This window comes from Elaeis guineensis, chromosome 1 (genome assembly GCF_000442705.2).
Source record: "Elaeis guineensis isolate ETL-2024a chromosome 1, EG11, whole genome shotgun sequence".
NCBI classification, from domain to species: Eukaryota; Viridiplantae; Streptophyta; class Magnoliopsida; order Arecales; family Arecaceae; genus Elaeis; species Elaeis guineensis.
This window is the reverse complement of record NC_025993.2, coordinates 8620927-8636835: the sequence shown is the minus strand read 5'-3', so window position 1 is coordinate 8636835 and position 15909 is coordinate 8620927.

Sequence of the window (15909 nt, the reverse complement as noted above, 5' to 3'; positions counted from 1 at the left end):
AACCAAGTATAATTTTTTTAAAATCTTTTCATGGATCACACATTTCTCGCTCTCCATGCAAACCAAACAAATTCCTAATTTCTCTTCATTCTATAGATCAGCTCATCCAGCCAAAACGGATATTGCTTGTGCGGCTTGATTACCGTGACACCGTGGCCCTTTGCCGTAAGCTAAGGCTAGATTTACTAAAAGGTAAGGGAGGGGGGGCGGAGAGAGAGAAGGATCCATTGTATATTGCAATGATTCACTTAGATGGTCAAGCTTTGCCCGCGTCATTGGTCAAGAGACTAAATATTCAACAAAAATTCACACCCTTCTCTATGGGAACCGTTTTTTTTTTTTTTTTTGCATCCACTGGAATAGTGATTTCCCCCTGCAGCGTGGGTTTGTGGAGTTACATGTACACTTGCTGTACATATATATACAGATGGAACATTCGTACATGTCTAATATGAATACAATCAAAAAAATTAGAAAAAAAATATCCCGAACCGCCGTAAGCATAGCAGTAGCATCGGCCTAGAAAACCCTTCTGGGTGCTCAACAACAAATATGGCCGTACAATTAATAGTTTTGTTCATCTTTTGGCAGATGTGCCCAATGTCCATGAACATGCACTCCTCCATCATTCTCAAAATATCTTTCAGGAGTGGGTACATCGTAGTTGCTCCCCTATGCATTACTCCAGGCCACTACAGTGCCAAAGTCCCCCTCAATGAGTAAGTAGCTCTCGATCTCTATCCAGTATACACTGCAATAAAATAATTTTTTTATAATAAAATTATTTATAATAAAAATATTTTTATCATCAATAAAATTATATATAACGATAAAAATATTTATCATAAATAATTTATTATTTATAATAAAAATAATTTTTCACTGTAAATAATTGCGTATCAGCAACAGAAAAAAAATTTCAATTGTAAATACTTATTATTTATGATGAATATTTTCATCATAAATAATATATCATTTATTTTAATTATAAATTTTTAAATATTAATGATACAAATATTTTCATCGTAAATAATAAAGTATTTATGACGAAAAAATTTTTTTCGTCATCAATAAGTTTATTTGTAATGCAAATATTATCATCGTCAATATTTGAAAAAAATAAAAAATTTAAAAATTACTGATTATTTATGATGAAAATATTTTCATCATCAACATTTAAAAAAATTAAAAATTAAAAAAAATTAAAAATTACTTATTATTTACGATAAAAAATTTTCATCGTAAATAATCAAGTATTTCGACGAAAAAAATTTTCATCGTCAATACCTAATTATTTACGATGAAAATATTTTCATCATCAATATTTAAAAATTAAAAATTAAAAAAAATAAAAATTACTTATTATTTGTGATGAAAATTTTTCATTGTAAATAATTAAGTATTTATGTTAAACAAAATTTACGTCATAAATACTTAATTATTTATGATAAAAATATTTTCATCGTCAATATTTAAAAAATAAAAAATTTAAAAAAATTATAAAATTTAAATTTTTGATTTATATAAGGCAATTGCATCTATTTTTTGTAGCAGCTGTATACATCTTTTGTCCTTTTACATAGTAAAGAAGCAAATGTGAGTTATGATGTAGATCGAACTTTTTGTATCGAAAAATCATATGAAAGTGGGTAATATTCATGAAGTAGAATGAATAGATCCTTTTAAATGAAACGAGCTATACATTTATTTGCGACATAAAATTTATCTATTCATCACTATCACTGTTACTAATGATATCAATAAATCTTTTTGATGGAGTGTCTGCCTTAAGTTGTATGAAAGGAGCCTCTTTTCATGTATAAACCATATAGTTAAGCAGCACATTCTAGTATGGCTTCTATGATCTCAAAAGATACTATGCATCCCACATCGATCGATGCTCAAATGTATCTCTGTAGAAGTTCCAATCATAAGAAGAAAAATAATATGAGCACTAATCTTCATAGCGATGCAAAGCATAAATATGAGTTTGTGCTTTATAATACAACTTGCACTACCCGCAGATCTGCTTTGACTCTGGTTAATTACTCTTTGATGCTCACATAAATCCTCTTGAATTTCTCAAGCTTGATCCTCACATGCAATATACGAGCTTCTGAACCTCTAACTTCTTGTCCCTACCCTATTCTTCAAATCTCAATCTTCATGGATTTCTCTCGCAATCTTAAAATTACCACGATATTCTCATACTCCGACTTCCAGAACGAGACTCCAAAAAGAAGACGAGCTTCTTAGAGTTTGAAGACCTCAAAGCTATCGATCTTTCATAGTGTCCATTGCATTACGAAAGCCAAAAAACTATTTTTATAACAATTATTAACAATATAAATTGAACTTTTCATCGTAATTACATTTTTTATGTAATTTTTTTGAGAAAAAAGTTTTTTGAAGAAAAAATCATTAATTAACTATTTATACAAAAATTTTTGATTAATAAAAAATTAATTTTTCCAATAAAATTATTTTTTAAAAAAATTTAGATCAAAAATTTTTTAAATTAAAAAAAAATAATTTTATTTTTTATCATGAATATTTTTTTAATGTCATTTTTTTGTTAAATTTTTTGGATGAAAAATTTTTTAGTGAAAAAAATCTAAAATTAATTTTTTTTATAAAATTGTTATTGAGAAGATTTTTTGAGACTAAAAAAATTTTATTGAGAAGATTTTTTTTTATAAAATTATTATTGAGAAGATTTTTTTTAATTATTAACGATGTAAACCGAATTTTCATCGTAAATAGTCTTTAAATTTTTTTAAAAAAAATTATTTGCAATGTAAATTTATTTTTCATCTGCAATCATATTTTAAAAATATTATTTTAATCAATTTTTATGAAGAAAAAATTTGTTAATGAAAAAAATTTTAATTAGTGATGAAAAAAATTTTCATCCATAAAACCATTTTAAAAATAATTTTTTTATTTTTTTGAAAAAAAATATTAGAGGAAAAAAAATTTAGGGCAGTATTTGTTAGCGACGGAAATCATATTTCCATCGCTAATACCCTTATTAACAATGTATATTTTTATTTTCATCATCAATAATTTATTTCATGAATTTTTTGAGTGAATTTTTTTTAGAAGAAAAATTTTTTTAGTGAAAAATTTTTGACGGATATTATTGACGATGAAAATTAGTTTTTCATCACGAATAAGCGTATTAGCGATGAAAATTTTTATCATTAATAATTATTCATTTATTATAGGTCAAGTCGACGTCACTTTTCTTTTCGTGAAACCCTCTCCCTCTCCTTCTTCGAGCTCTCCCCCCTCTCTTCCCACTGGCGATCGTGTCTCCATCACCGTCCAGTGTGGGATTCCACCATCACAGGGATCCACCATCGCGGGATTCTACCATGGGCTTCCACCATCATCGGCTTCCACTATTGCTTTCATCGGATTCTCCACCATCACCATTGCCATCCGCCGGAGATAAGGGTGCTTCCCTCTCCCTCTCTTTAATATTTACAGAATTTTGACCGTCGGAGGGGAAGAGAATGAAGGGAGGAGTGCAGAGGGGGACCAACAGAGGGGGTGCGGGTGGGTGAGGGCGACAGTGCCGCGGCAGTGGGGGTTGTGGGGGTTGGAGAGGGCGGCAGCGCCGTGGGGGTTGGGTGAGGCGGCGGCACTGCGAGAGCGGGGGTCGCGGGGGGTCGGTGAGGGCGGCGGTGTCACGGGAGTGTGGGTTGTGGGGGATGGGTTAGGGCAATGGGGGGTGGGTGACGGCAGCGGTGCCGCAAAAGCGGGGTCACAGGAATCGAGTTCGGACTGCGGGTGGTGGGTGACAGTGGCGACACCATGGGAGCGAGGGTTGCAAGGGTCGAGTCCGGATGGTGCAGGATGGGTGACGGCGCAGGATGGGTGACGGCGCCAGCACCGCGGGAGCGGGGGTCTCGGGGATCGAGTGCGGGAGACAGGGGGGTGGGTGACAACGACGATGCTGCGGGGGGTGGATCAAGCCGCGGGGGTGGGTCAGGCCGTGGGTGGATGATGTTTAGAGAAAAAATAATTTTTAGAGAAAATTATTTAGGATAAAATATATTTTAAAAAAAATAATTGTTAGAGAAAAAATATTTAGGAAAAATAATATTTAGGAAAAAAATATTTTTAGGTAAAAAATATTTTAGAACAAAAAATTATTTATTATATATATAAAAGTTAAAATGTAGATTGGATCAGGGTCGGGAGAGAGGGGTGTTAATCGACCCGAATCCAATCGGGTCGGCTCTAGGCCGGGCCAAATGTCTATCCGAGCCCAGCTCGATGGCCAAACGGTCCTATTTTTTGGGCTAAAGCTCGGCCTGAATGGTTTGGGACCAAGTCTGAAGCCCGATCCAATGGACCTCCTAGCGGCCCTACCTACTTCCAGCCTTATCTGCGGGACTGCCTTCATGGTGCTGTTTTTGATGAATTTGGAAGATGAGGGAGAGGAAGCGAAGGATATTCGATGAAGGATTGAGTTTTGTGTTATTATTTTGTATTAATATTATTTTATATGCTCAACTACTTATAATTTATTTTATATTTATTACATAAATATTTTAGTGTTACTGCTGAAATTTATAATTTTTTTATTATTCCACTAGCACAATACATATTGCTTTTGTTTATTACAATTTAATTATTTTGTGTGCTGTTTTATATACTTTTATTTATTATAATTAAATATAATTTTTTTTTATTTTAGAGAAAACTCTACTGAAATTTTTGATGAAAAAATTTCAATGCAGAGTTACTCATTTTTGATAAATTAGAAATCCATCTCTAAATGTATGTTCAGAGATGGTAGTTAAATTATATTGAGCCGTAGATTTTCGTTCAAGAGTCGATCTTGATCGAAATTGACTTTTGGATATCTCGTATTTAGATTTTTTTTAAAAAATAATAATCTTATTATTGTTAATAGTTGATATTTTGTTTCATTATGTAGTAGTCAGCAGTTATTTGTTCACTGTTCTCTGGGTATATGATGGATAGGATGCGTAGGTATCATATTCACGTCGTATACTTGAAGAACCATAGAAAGATGCTGCTGAAATTTTTACAATAATGGAACAAAATATTGAATAATAACAATAATAAGATTTTTATTTTTCTGAAAAGAATAGGACCACGTCTGTTAGTAATGATTTGAAATGGATAGGATCATGCATTTTTGCTTCATTAAATTGGTAGAAGGAGATTTCTGTGTTACTGTTCAGTTTGTATTCTTTAATACATGCTATTTTGTATAAAATAATCCATGTCTAGATCTGGATCGAAATTTGATCCAAAATTTGAGTCGGGATTTGGTCTGAAATCCGGATCGAAATTTGGTCTGAAATTCGATCGGGATCCGGTTCGTATGAATACCACTGAAAATTTTTTTGTTGTTAATGATTTTCATGTTTGTTGTTAGATGGATATCAACAAAAGTTGGATGAATACCAGAGATTTTTTTTTGTCTGAATATCGAAAAAGTATTCGAAATTTTATTGAGTTTGCATGGCATAAGACTGATAGTGATAGTTGGATAAAGTGTCCATGCAAGAGATGTGTCAATATGGTATATCATCACATAACACTTGTTGAGGAGCATCTGCTACGTTATGGTATGGATAAGAAGTATACTTGCTAGATATGGCATGGGGAGGATGATCCGAATGAAGTTGTGCACGATGAAGATGATACTGAAGATAATAGTGATGCTACTAAATCTGTCGAATATGATGATATAGGAGAACTATTGGATGATTTACATCAGGGTATTTGTTCAAATATACGCATGAGTACATGTACATTTGAAGGCAATTCTGATCGTGAACACAATATCCGACTTGAGATAGAAGGGACTTCTGAACAGTTTGCAAAGCTTGTAAGGGATGCACGAGAGCCACTCTATCCAAATTATGTAAAGTTCTCTAAATTAGAGTTTTTGATAAAATTGCTTCATATTAAAATTGTGAACCGATGGAGTCAGAAGTCATTTGACCAAAATTTATGATTGATTAAAGCAGTTCTTTTCGATGGAGAGAGACTTCCAAAATCATATTCTAAAGCAAAAATATACATACAAAAATTGAGACTTGACTATATTCCTATATATGCTTACAAAAATGACTGTATATTATTTTATAAAGATAACGAATAGATAACTGAATGTCCGAAATGCGGTGAGCCTAGATACAAAATCGATAACAAAAATGAAAGGAAGATACCTCAAAAGGTTTTGAGATATTTTTCATTGATTTCAAGACTTCAAAAATTGTATATATCTACAAAGACAGTTGAAGAAATGAGATGGCATCATGAGCAGTGAGTTCTGAAGGAGAACATACTTAGCCATCTGACCAACTCCGTAGTGTGGAAAGACTTCGATACAAAGCATCCACACTTTGCAAGTGACCCGCGCAATATCTGGCTTGGTCTAGTGATGGATGGATTTAATTTTTTTAGTAATTTGAGTACTTCCTACAGTATGTGGTCTGTGATGCTAGTTGTATATAATGTGTTACTTTGAAAGTGCATGAAAAATCTATTTATTTTTATGTTACTGTTGATTCTGGATCCGAAAGTACCAGGTAATGAAATTGATGTATATTTATAACCGTTAATCGATGATCTGAAAGAGCTATAAGAAAATGGAGTACAGACATGATTCTATGAGTTGAAAAAATTTTAAGTTGCATGCTTCAATTTTATGGACCATAAATGATTTTTCTGCATATGAAAACTTATCTGGATGGAGTACCAAAGGATATCTGACATGTTCAATATACAATAAAGATGCACCCTCTTTACATTTAAAGCATTGATGGAAAATATGCTTCATGGGTCATCGACAGTTTCTACCTGTTAATTACTTTTGGAGGACCCATTACAACCAATATTTTGATGGTAAGTTCGACCGATGTCCACCATCTAAGGAGTTAAGTGGAGCAGAAGTTTTAGAACAACTTGAAGTCATTGGAAACATCTAATTTGAAAAAATATTGGATACTCGTAAGCGGAAGCGTACTGAAGCTGAGCTGAATTGGACGAAGCGAAGTATTTTTTTCGAACTACTGTATTGGAAGAAGTTGCTGCTTCATCATAATCTGGATATAATGCACATTGAGAAAAATATTTATGATAATATCATCGATACAGTATTGAACATCCCAGGAAAAACAAAAGATAGTATAAAAGCTTGCCTTGATTTGCAGAAAATAAAAATCCAGCTGAAGTTGCATTTAGTTTGTCGAGGTGATAAATTTTCTATGCCACCTGTATGTTATTCATTGTTTGACGAGGAAAAAAAGAGTTTCTGTGGATGGTTTAAAATCGTAAAATTTTCTGATACTTACGCTTCAAATGTATCGCGGTGTGTTGGCAACAACGATGGTAATATCTTTGACATGAAAAATTATGACTCCCATGTGATGATGCAACACTTGCTTCCTATGGTCATGTGTGACTATTTGGGTGGTGATGTTTCAAGTATATTGATTGAGTTGGGAGTGTTCTTTCGAGAACTATATTGTCGAAAATTGAAGATTAATTTATTTGAGAAGTTTGAAAAGGATATCATGCTCATTCTTTGTAAGTTAGAAAAGAAATTTTCACCATCATTTTTTGATGTTATGGTGCATCTGACTATTCATCTTCTAAAGAAAGCTCTTTTGATTGGACCGATATATTATCGGTGGATGTATCCTATTGAAAGATAAAGAAATTATACGTACTTTATCATATTAGTTATAAGATATAAATATATTTTTAAAATTTAAATTTATTTTTATTTACAAATTTTTGTGTATCCTAAAAAAAGTATATGCGCAATAAAGCACGGCTTGAAGGGTCTATAGTGGAAGCATACGTAGCTATGAAGTGTGTCACGTTCTGCTCGATGTATCTTGACAATATCGAAACAAGATTCAATTGTACAGATCGTAACACAGACCGTGAATGGGGTAACAATGAACCGACACTGTCCATATTTAAATAAATAGTTCGATTCATTGGTGGAAGGAGATATGAATTTATGGATGTGAATGAGCTATCCAAGACACACTTCTATATTCTAAATAATTGTTAAAAAATTAAAAATTTTATTGAGTAAGTACTATCTTAGCATACTGTTTAATGTTCTAAGTAATTTTTTTATGTCGATATAAAATTAAAAATCATGATTTGTTGTAGTAAACATAAAAGTATACTATCTAAAAAAAATAATACGGATGTTGATGATCGATATAAGAGCAAATTTATAAAATAGTTTGGAGACCTTGTAAGTTGCACTAGTAATACGTTATTTTTAATAATTATAAAAATAATTATTTGAACTAACATAATTTTTTATGTTATGGTGTAGATGAAATATAAGTATTTTAATAAAGAAGAGGGTGTGACCGATGAGTTGTACGATTTAGCATGTAGTCCCGATCGAAGGATTAACCACTATGCATCCTGTATTATTGGAGGAATAAAATTTTACACAAGGAAATTTGAGATGCAATGATGGACACAGAATAGTAGGATTGCTACGATAGGATATGAAGGAGAATAAGAGATTGAATATTATGGTGTACTGATAGATATCATAAAATTGAAGTATGGATCCAGTAATTCTGTATTCTTGTTTCAGTGTGAATTATGGGATATTAGCAATAAAAAGATCGGTATTCATATCGATCCATATTTTATCAGTGTAAACTTTGCACGAACATGGTACCAGAATGAGCCGTATATATTAACAACTTAAGTGAAACAAGTAATATATTTGAAAAATCTAAAATATCGAGGTAATTGGCATGTCATTCAAAGAATAACATCTAGAGGCATATATGACATACCAACCCGATTAGAGATAGATAAAAATTTAGATTTAGATGAAGAGGAAGCTTTTTAAGAGGAAGAATAAATATTAGTCGAGCTTTTTATTGATGAAGAACTTATAACAGCTCTTTTGAATAGGACTGATCTACTGTCTAATGAAGTTGAAGCTGATTTTGTAATTAATCTTGATGAGTCGAGGACGATGATCAGCTCATAAATGATGATGAGATAAAAGACGATACATTAGTCGATTATTGTGATTCGGAGGAGGACCTACACATCGAGGAAGATACGGATATTGATGAGTAGATTTATATTCTTTGTTAAATTTTTTCTTGCAATAATGGTATGCGATATAATTTTATTTATTAGAATATAATTTATTTTTTACTATTATTATTTAATATTATATTTATTTATATATCAAGAATTGCAGGTATGGCATCAGGAGACAGACGATGATGTTCGCGTTCGCAGCCTATCCCTGAGGCTGAGGCACCTTCATCCATTTCTACTGCAGCACCAGCAAAGTCACCAGAGGATCCTGCACTGGCAAGTTTCAATGAGGTAGGTCCGAGTGAGGCAGATCCGAGTGATATTATTATATTTTTTATATAATAAAATTTAATTTTTTTATTTGGATGGCTATCATACTAATGATTTATTTATTGTTGTTTCAAATCAGTCTCCATCTGTTGTGAGGCAAAGGTGAGGTCCATTGAAGAACCTTGCTCTAGAGCATTGGAGACATGAGCATCCGAGACAGTATTTTCGTATTGAGATACCATCTGACTACACCAGACCCATTAGGGGATGGTGCGAGTCATAGTAGACCAAGCTGGGCATCATATGCCATCGTTATGCCCCCGTAATGCTTTTTGATTGGCGTCACATTATACGAGCTCAGAGAAAAGTTTTCTACGCTCAGTTACAGATAAAATAAATTATATCATGAATATTTAATTAGCACAATATTCTTTTAATATTTATTATTGACGGGATGTATTTGATATTGTTGATTTTAAGAAGGATTGCGTGCGGTGAGCTGTGAATGCTCATTTATGCTTGCATTTTAAAGAGTATCGTCACCGCATTCATCAGCACTGGTACCATGTGATGCAGGACTATGAGGTGGAGGCAGCGCGGCAACAGCCGTATGACAGCATCACTATGGATGATTGGGCTCTCATATGCCAGTATTATGAGGATTCGACATATCAGGTTACACATCCAAACTTTTTTTTTAAATTTAATGATTGAATTATTTATTCTTAAATTCAATTTATTACCTACTAATTTGACTGCTAACTGTACAGAGACGATGTGCCCAGAACACCACGAATCGGATGAGACAGATCGTGTCGCATTGTGAAGGTTCGAGATCGTTCGCTCGTTATATGAAATAGATGGTAAGTAATTTCTAATTATCATATTTTAACTCTCTAACTATTTAAAAAAATTTTAATTAATTATTCTCAAATTGTAGAGAGATGCAAAGAGTGACAAGCTTCCTGATAGGATCGATATCTACCAGCAGACCCACCAGTAACGATCAAGGGAGTGGACGATGGAGAGCTGGAGCTTTTTGTAAATTTTTTTAATTATTTTTTATTCATAATTTAATTTTTAGTATAAAATTAAAATAACTATAACTTTAATTTTTAGAATCGTATGATAGGTATCAGATCCCAGCCTACTCCTGAGGGCTCAACCGCATCCACAGATGATGAAATCTGTGATCAGGTGCTTGGTATAAGATCCAATTATATTAGAGGTTTAGGGCATGGGATCAATGCTCCCTCATTCTCACGCTCGTCTAGGGCTGACATCCATACTGTCCGTGATGCTTGGCTAACAGAGATGTAGAGACAGACTACTGAGGATCGACAGCAGACTGAACAGTAAGCTGAGTTGGTTGCATGCATCGATGAGTATCAACTGCTTCAAATCCAGATGATGGAGTGGATAGTACAGATGAAGCAGATGATGCAGCTGATGAGGCAGCAGCAGGCCGGTCCGAGCTCTTCTGAGCGCTCTTCTTTTCCAGCTCGTTTCTCTTCTGCAGATGCCAACACTTGACGGCCTGTTTATGTTATTTTTTATTTTTATTTTAGATATCTTATAATTTTAATTTAATATAATAAAATATAAAATTTATTTGTATATTTGTTGTGTAAATTTTTTATTTTTATTTTATAGATTATAAATAAAAAATATTATAAATATAAATTAAAAATATATATTTATAAATTATTTTAAAAAAATTATATGTAAATTTTTAGCGATGGAATTATTTCTGACGAAATTTTGGTCGCCAAAAAACCTATTAGCGATGAACATAATTGGTCGTAAATAATTTTTTAATAAATTTAAAAATATTAAAATTTTATATTAAATTATTAGCAATGAAAATAGTTTTGTCGCAAATAATTGCTAATTTATTAGCGATGAAAATTTTCTTCGATAATTATCATATTTGCGATAAAACTTTTATATCACTAATATTTTTTTTATAAATATGAATTTTATAAAATTTTTTAATTAAATTAATAGCGACGAAAGTATTTCATCGTAAATAATTTTTTAAATTATTTTTTTATTAGCAACATACTAATTCATCGTAAATTATTTTTTTTATGATGAAAATTTTTTATCGCAAATAATTTTCAAAAAAAAAATTTAATGATGAAATTTTTGATCGGTAATATTGATTATTGGCGATGAAATTTTTTTTTCCATCGTAAAAAATTATCAACGCCATTATTATTTGCAATGAAATATCAGCGATGATAATTTTATCATTAATAACTATTACCGACGAAAATCTAGTAATAGCAATGAATTTTTTGCATTACTAATATTCTGTTCTGTTGTAGTGATAAGAAATATCTAGATTGCTCATAACTCAAACTTAAGGATGGTGATATCAAAATGATGGCTCCTTTCTACCACCACAAGTCCAGAGTTTGGGTATTGAATTACAAATCCCCATCAAAGTTGATTTTGAAGAAACTAGAAGATGGAGGCTGTTAGGTGATGAACACCTGTCACATCACTACTAGAATGAATAGAGAGTCCCAGGTGCTTCGAGTCATTGAGATCAAACCATCGAACATTAATGGGTGAGCAATCTTCGCGGCCTTAGATAAAATAAATTTTTTGCATCGCTAATACTCTGTTCTGTTGTAGTGATAAAAAATATCTAAATTGCTCATAACTCAAAACTTGGGATGGTGATATCAAAATGATGGCTCCCTTCTACCACCACAAATGTAGAGTTTGGATATTGAATTACAAATCCTCATCAAAGTTGATCTTGACAAAACTAGAAGATGGAAACTGTTACATGATGAACACATGTCAAGTCACTACTATAATAAATAGAGAGTCTCAGATGCCTCGAGTCATCGAGATCAAACCATCGGACATTAACGGGCAAGCAATCTTAGCGGCCTGAGATAAAGATATCTCTAGGATAAATCTAGTTGGCGATCACCTCAAAGATATCACTATTTCAGGCTACCTAGATATAACAAGTAATATAAACCGGTTAGATATCTATCAATCTAGGGATCTCAGTCTCCATATTCTGCTGTAGTGTCTCAAGAAAATCCTAAGTTGGCTGCTCGGAGCGGTTAATCACTAGATAGAAACCGGACATTTTTTGTATAAATTCATGCACTCTCTCCGTCTCAAGCACCAAAAAGGTTCAATCGCGTAACTGGTTTCACAGTAAACAAATGCCAATTTTGGAAGCGGAGGACTCGCTGTGTTGCACGCAAACCTATAACACTCCTAACGTGGGAGGCTACGTGGCATCTCTGTTTCAATTATACATCATCCTTCATGCAGGATTGTTCGACCAACTTTGCATGATTGTTTGCAATAATTGGTGTTATAGCTTAAGCTGATGTTGCCAAGCAAAATCAAACTGGAAGATCAAAATGATGTCAATCCGTGTCAATAACCAACAAGCATGGATTTTGTGTTAAATTATAGTCGGCAAGGTTATATCATTATGATTATGGTTCATGATTATGGTTCATGTCTTTATGTATGAATTGGCAAGGAAAATGGAGGTTATAATCCCAAGTGGCAAGGGATAGGAGAGTTGTGGAATCAGTTTGATGATGACACTTATCAAAATCACAAAGCTGGGATCGCATGGTAGCATTATTATTGATGCCCAATTTAATGTTCTACGTATGTTGCAAGTTATCCATGATATATAGATAATGTCGTAGCCAACTTGAGTGATCAAAATGTAGCATCCATAATAAATTCTATTATATATTGGACAGTGATAGATCATGTCGCCCTTCTAAAATGGTCATTGGTATCATTGGCACACATTTACTCCTTTGATATGGATACACTAAACCTTGGGGCTATGGCGTGCAAGTGAATAACAATTTGCAAGCGATATGTACAACACAAATGCTCTTATAGGTCCCACTTATTAGCGGCCAGGTGTATGGCACACGAAAAATATAGATTAAGCACAACCTGTCACGTTAATTATCCAGTCTAAAGATAGAACAATTATTTTTATATTCAAAACATAAAACTTGATTGTTTTGTCATGATAAGTTTGAAATGATAATAATATGTATACTCATGCTTTTAACATTGGAAAATGATTTGACTATGGTTTTTATCTCAAGTTTTCTATCCATTTCTTTGGATCCAGCATAAAAACACAATATTTCTCTTTAATTATATTATCTTTAAACCCTAGAAAAATTATATTGTAAGACAAGTTGCACTAAATTTGTGGCAGATATGCCGAATCCATAGCTGGATATCACCTTAAAATTTAAATCAACCTTCCCTGAGACGGAGGAGACTATAATAATTTCTCTTACATTGTATCGGACCGCGGCGACCGTTATTAAAGAAAGTACGCGTAAACTGTGGGTCCACCTACAATCCAACGGCCCAGAAAAAATGTTTTGGTCAAGATCTCGCCCTCCTTGCCACGAAAAAGAACCGGAACGTGGACGTCAAGAATCTGACGGTCGAGATCGAGCGAAAAAGGGAATCCACGACAACGAGAAATCTTCCCCTGTCCTCCGCGTAGCCGTGGATTCGGGATTTGTTTAGATGCTGAAAGTTAAATGAGCCTATTTGTATTGCACCCAGTCGTGCACCCGGTCGTCTATAGCTTTTTTTCTTTGAAAAAAAATAGGAAAGGAAATTAGGTGAAGAATAACGGCCGCTGCGTTGGTGGTCTTGTCTCCGTCTGGTATTTCCTCTCGAGCCAAACGTCATCCATTCGGTGATCTGGGGTCAGTTGTCAACGATCGAATGGATGGGAAATCATCTTACTTCTTTTCTAAATCACTCACCGTTGACGAGGAGTCACGTGGATAACCTGTGATGTAAGCACGTACGTGTATAACTGACTGATACTATTTTCTTTTCCTACTTTTTTTTACTGGTTATTACAACGTGAAAATGAATGAAAAGGTCTGCCTAAAAAAATGAATAAGAAATTCTTATGTGAGGAACTTCCAGATGTTTTAAGAATCATCTATTTACTCATAATTAATCAAAGATTCATATGTTGCATGAAACTATATATACGAAAATAATTTTTTTAGATTTGATAAGATTAAAAAAATTATATATAAATAATAAAATAATATTCATTCAAATTCTTAGAATCACTTCATATTCTTAACTATCTATATAAATAGATTTTAATTATAAAAATATAATAATATTATATATTAATAATATAATTTAATATGAAAAGATATTTTTTTAGATGGCACAACAAAATTTATTTGAAAAGCTGAATTGACAACATTCTAATACTCTTTCATAGAATATTATTTTATATATATATATAAATATATATGATGAAAATCATTTCACTACGATTCTATCTATTCATTTTTTTTTATTACTTTTAACATTTTCATCAATATTGTAAGTCCATCATGCGCTTTATTTGGATATACTATGACACTTAGTAACGATGTATCACCTTTTGCTACTTAGGTAAGAGATCTAGATTTTGATTTTTATTAAAGTCATTTGGATGAGAATAAAGATAAAAATATGGAGATTAGCCCCTCCGAGGCTTGGTTAGGTAGGAAACTAATAAATTCAAACTTATCACGTATGCTTTTGTCCAAAATTTGGTTGGAAATTTCTAACCATGCTTCTTCGTATATGGATATTATGATCTTGCTTGACTTGTCTAACTTTCTAATAGCATGAGTAAATTTCTAATTGATCCAACCACATAGTTATGGATCACTTAATTTTTAAGTATGTTCAATAAGTCATTAAAAACATACCAAATACCTTAAACTTCGAAGCCACCTCATTCAAACTATGTATATATCTATCTTCATGATCTAAATCGAGTCTAAATTTTAACTACGTTCAGCAAATGATCATACCAACCAAGGGATCGAAGTTCATAATACAGGTCAAAGCCGAACAAAACAAGAGTTAGGTTGGATGTCTAAGTTGAGGTCAGGATCTTTTATGGTTTAGAATTAAGGTTGTACAAAGAAGATCCAATTTCTCAATTACAACTATTTTTATATTATATAGCAACTATCATTTATGCTGTATAGATTATACTCAAATACAATATGATCGCTATCCAATGATTGTGATCGAATGAACTCCTCATAATGTCATTTGATACACTGTTTTATGTATTGTCTGAAATCTACTTGATTACGAGATAGTTGTGAACAAATGCCACATATAAAATTGCATAATAAGTTGTTTTGTTAATTGCATCAACCCAACTTAATCATAGATATTGCGATTGCATGATATGGATGGCCATGATTGAAATATCAGATATCTTTGATTTAGCCCTTCGGACTAAAAAGAGGATCCAAATCCTCACATCAACTTTTAGCAACCCTACTCTAAACAGAAGTTCCTGTTTCATGTTGCAACGGCCGTTTGCTTTCACCTTCAAAAAGTCCAAAAAAAGTAAAGAAAAGAAAAGAAAAAAAAAACAAAAAACAGCCATACGTCCGGTCTCCTCTCGTACAAAAATACGCGTAGTCTGTTACAGTCAAAGTACTTCCATTCTTGCTTCCCCCGCTTCCAAAGTAT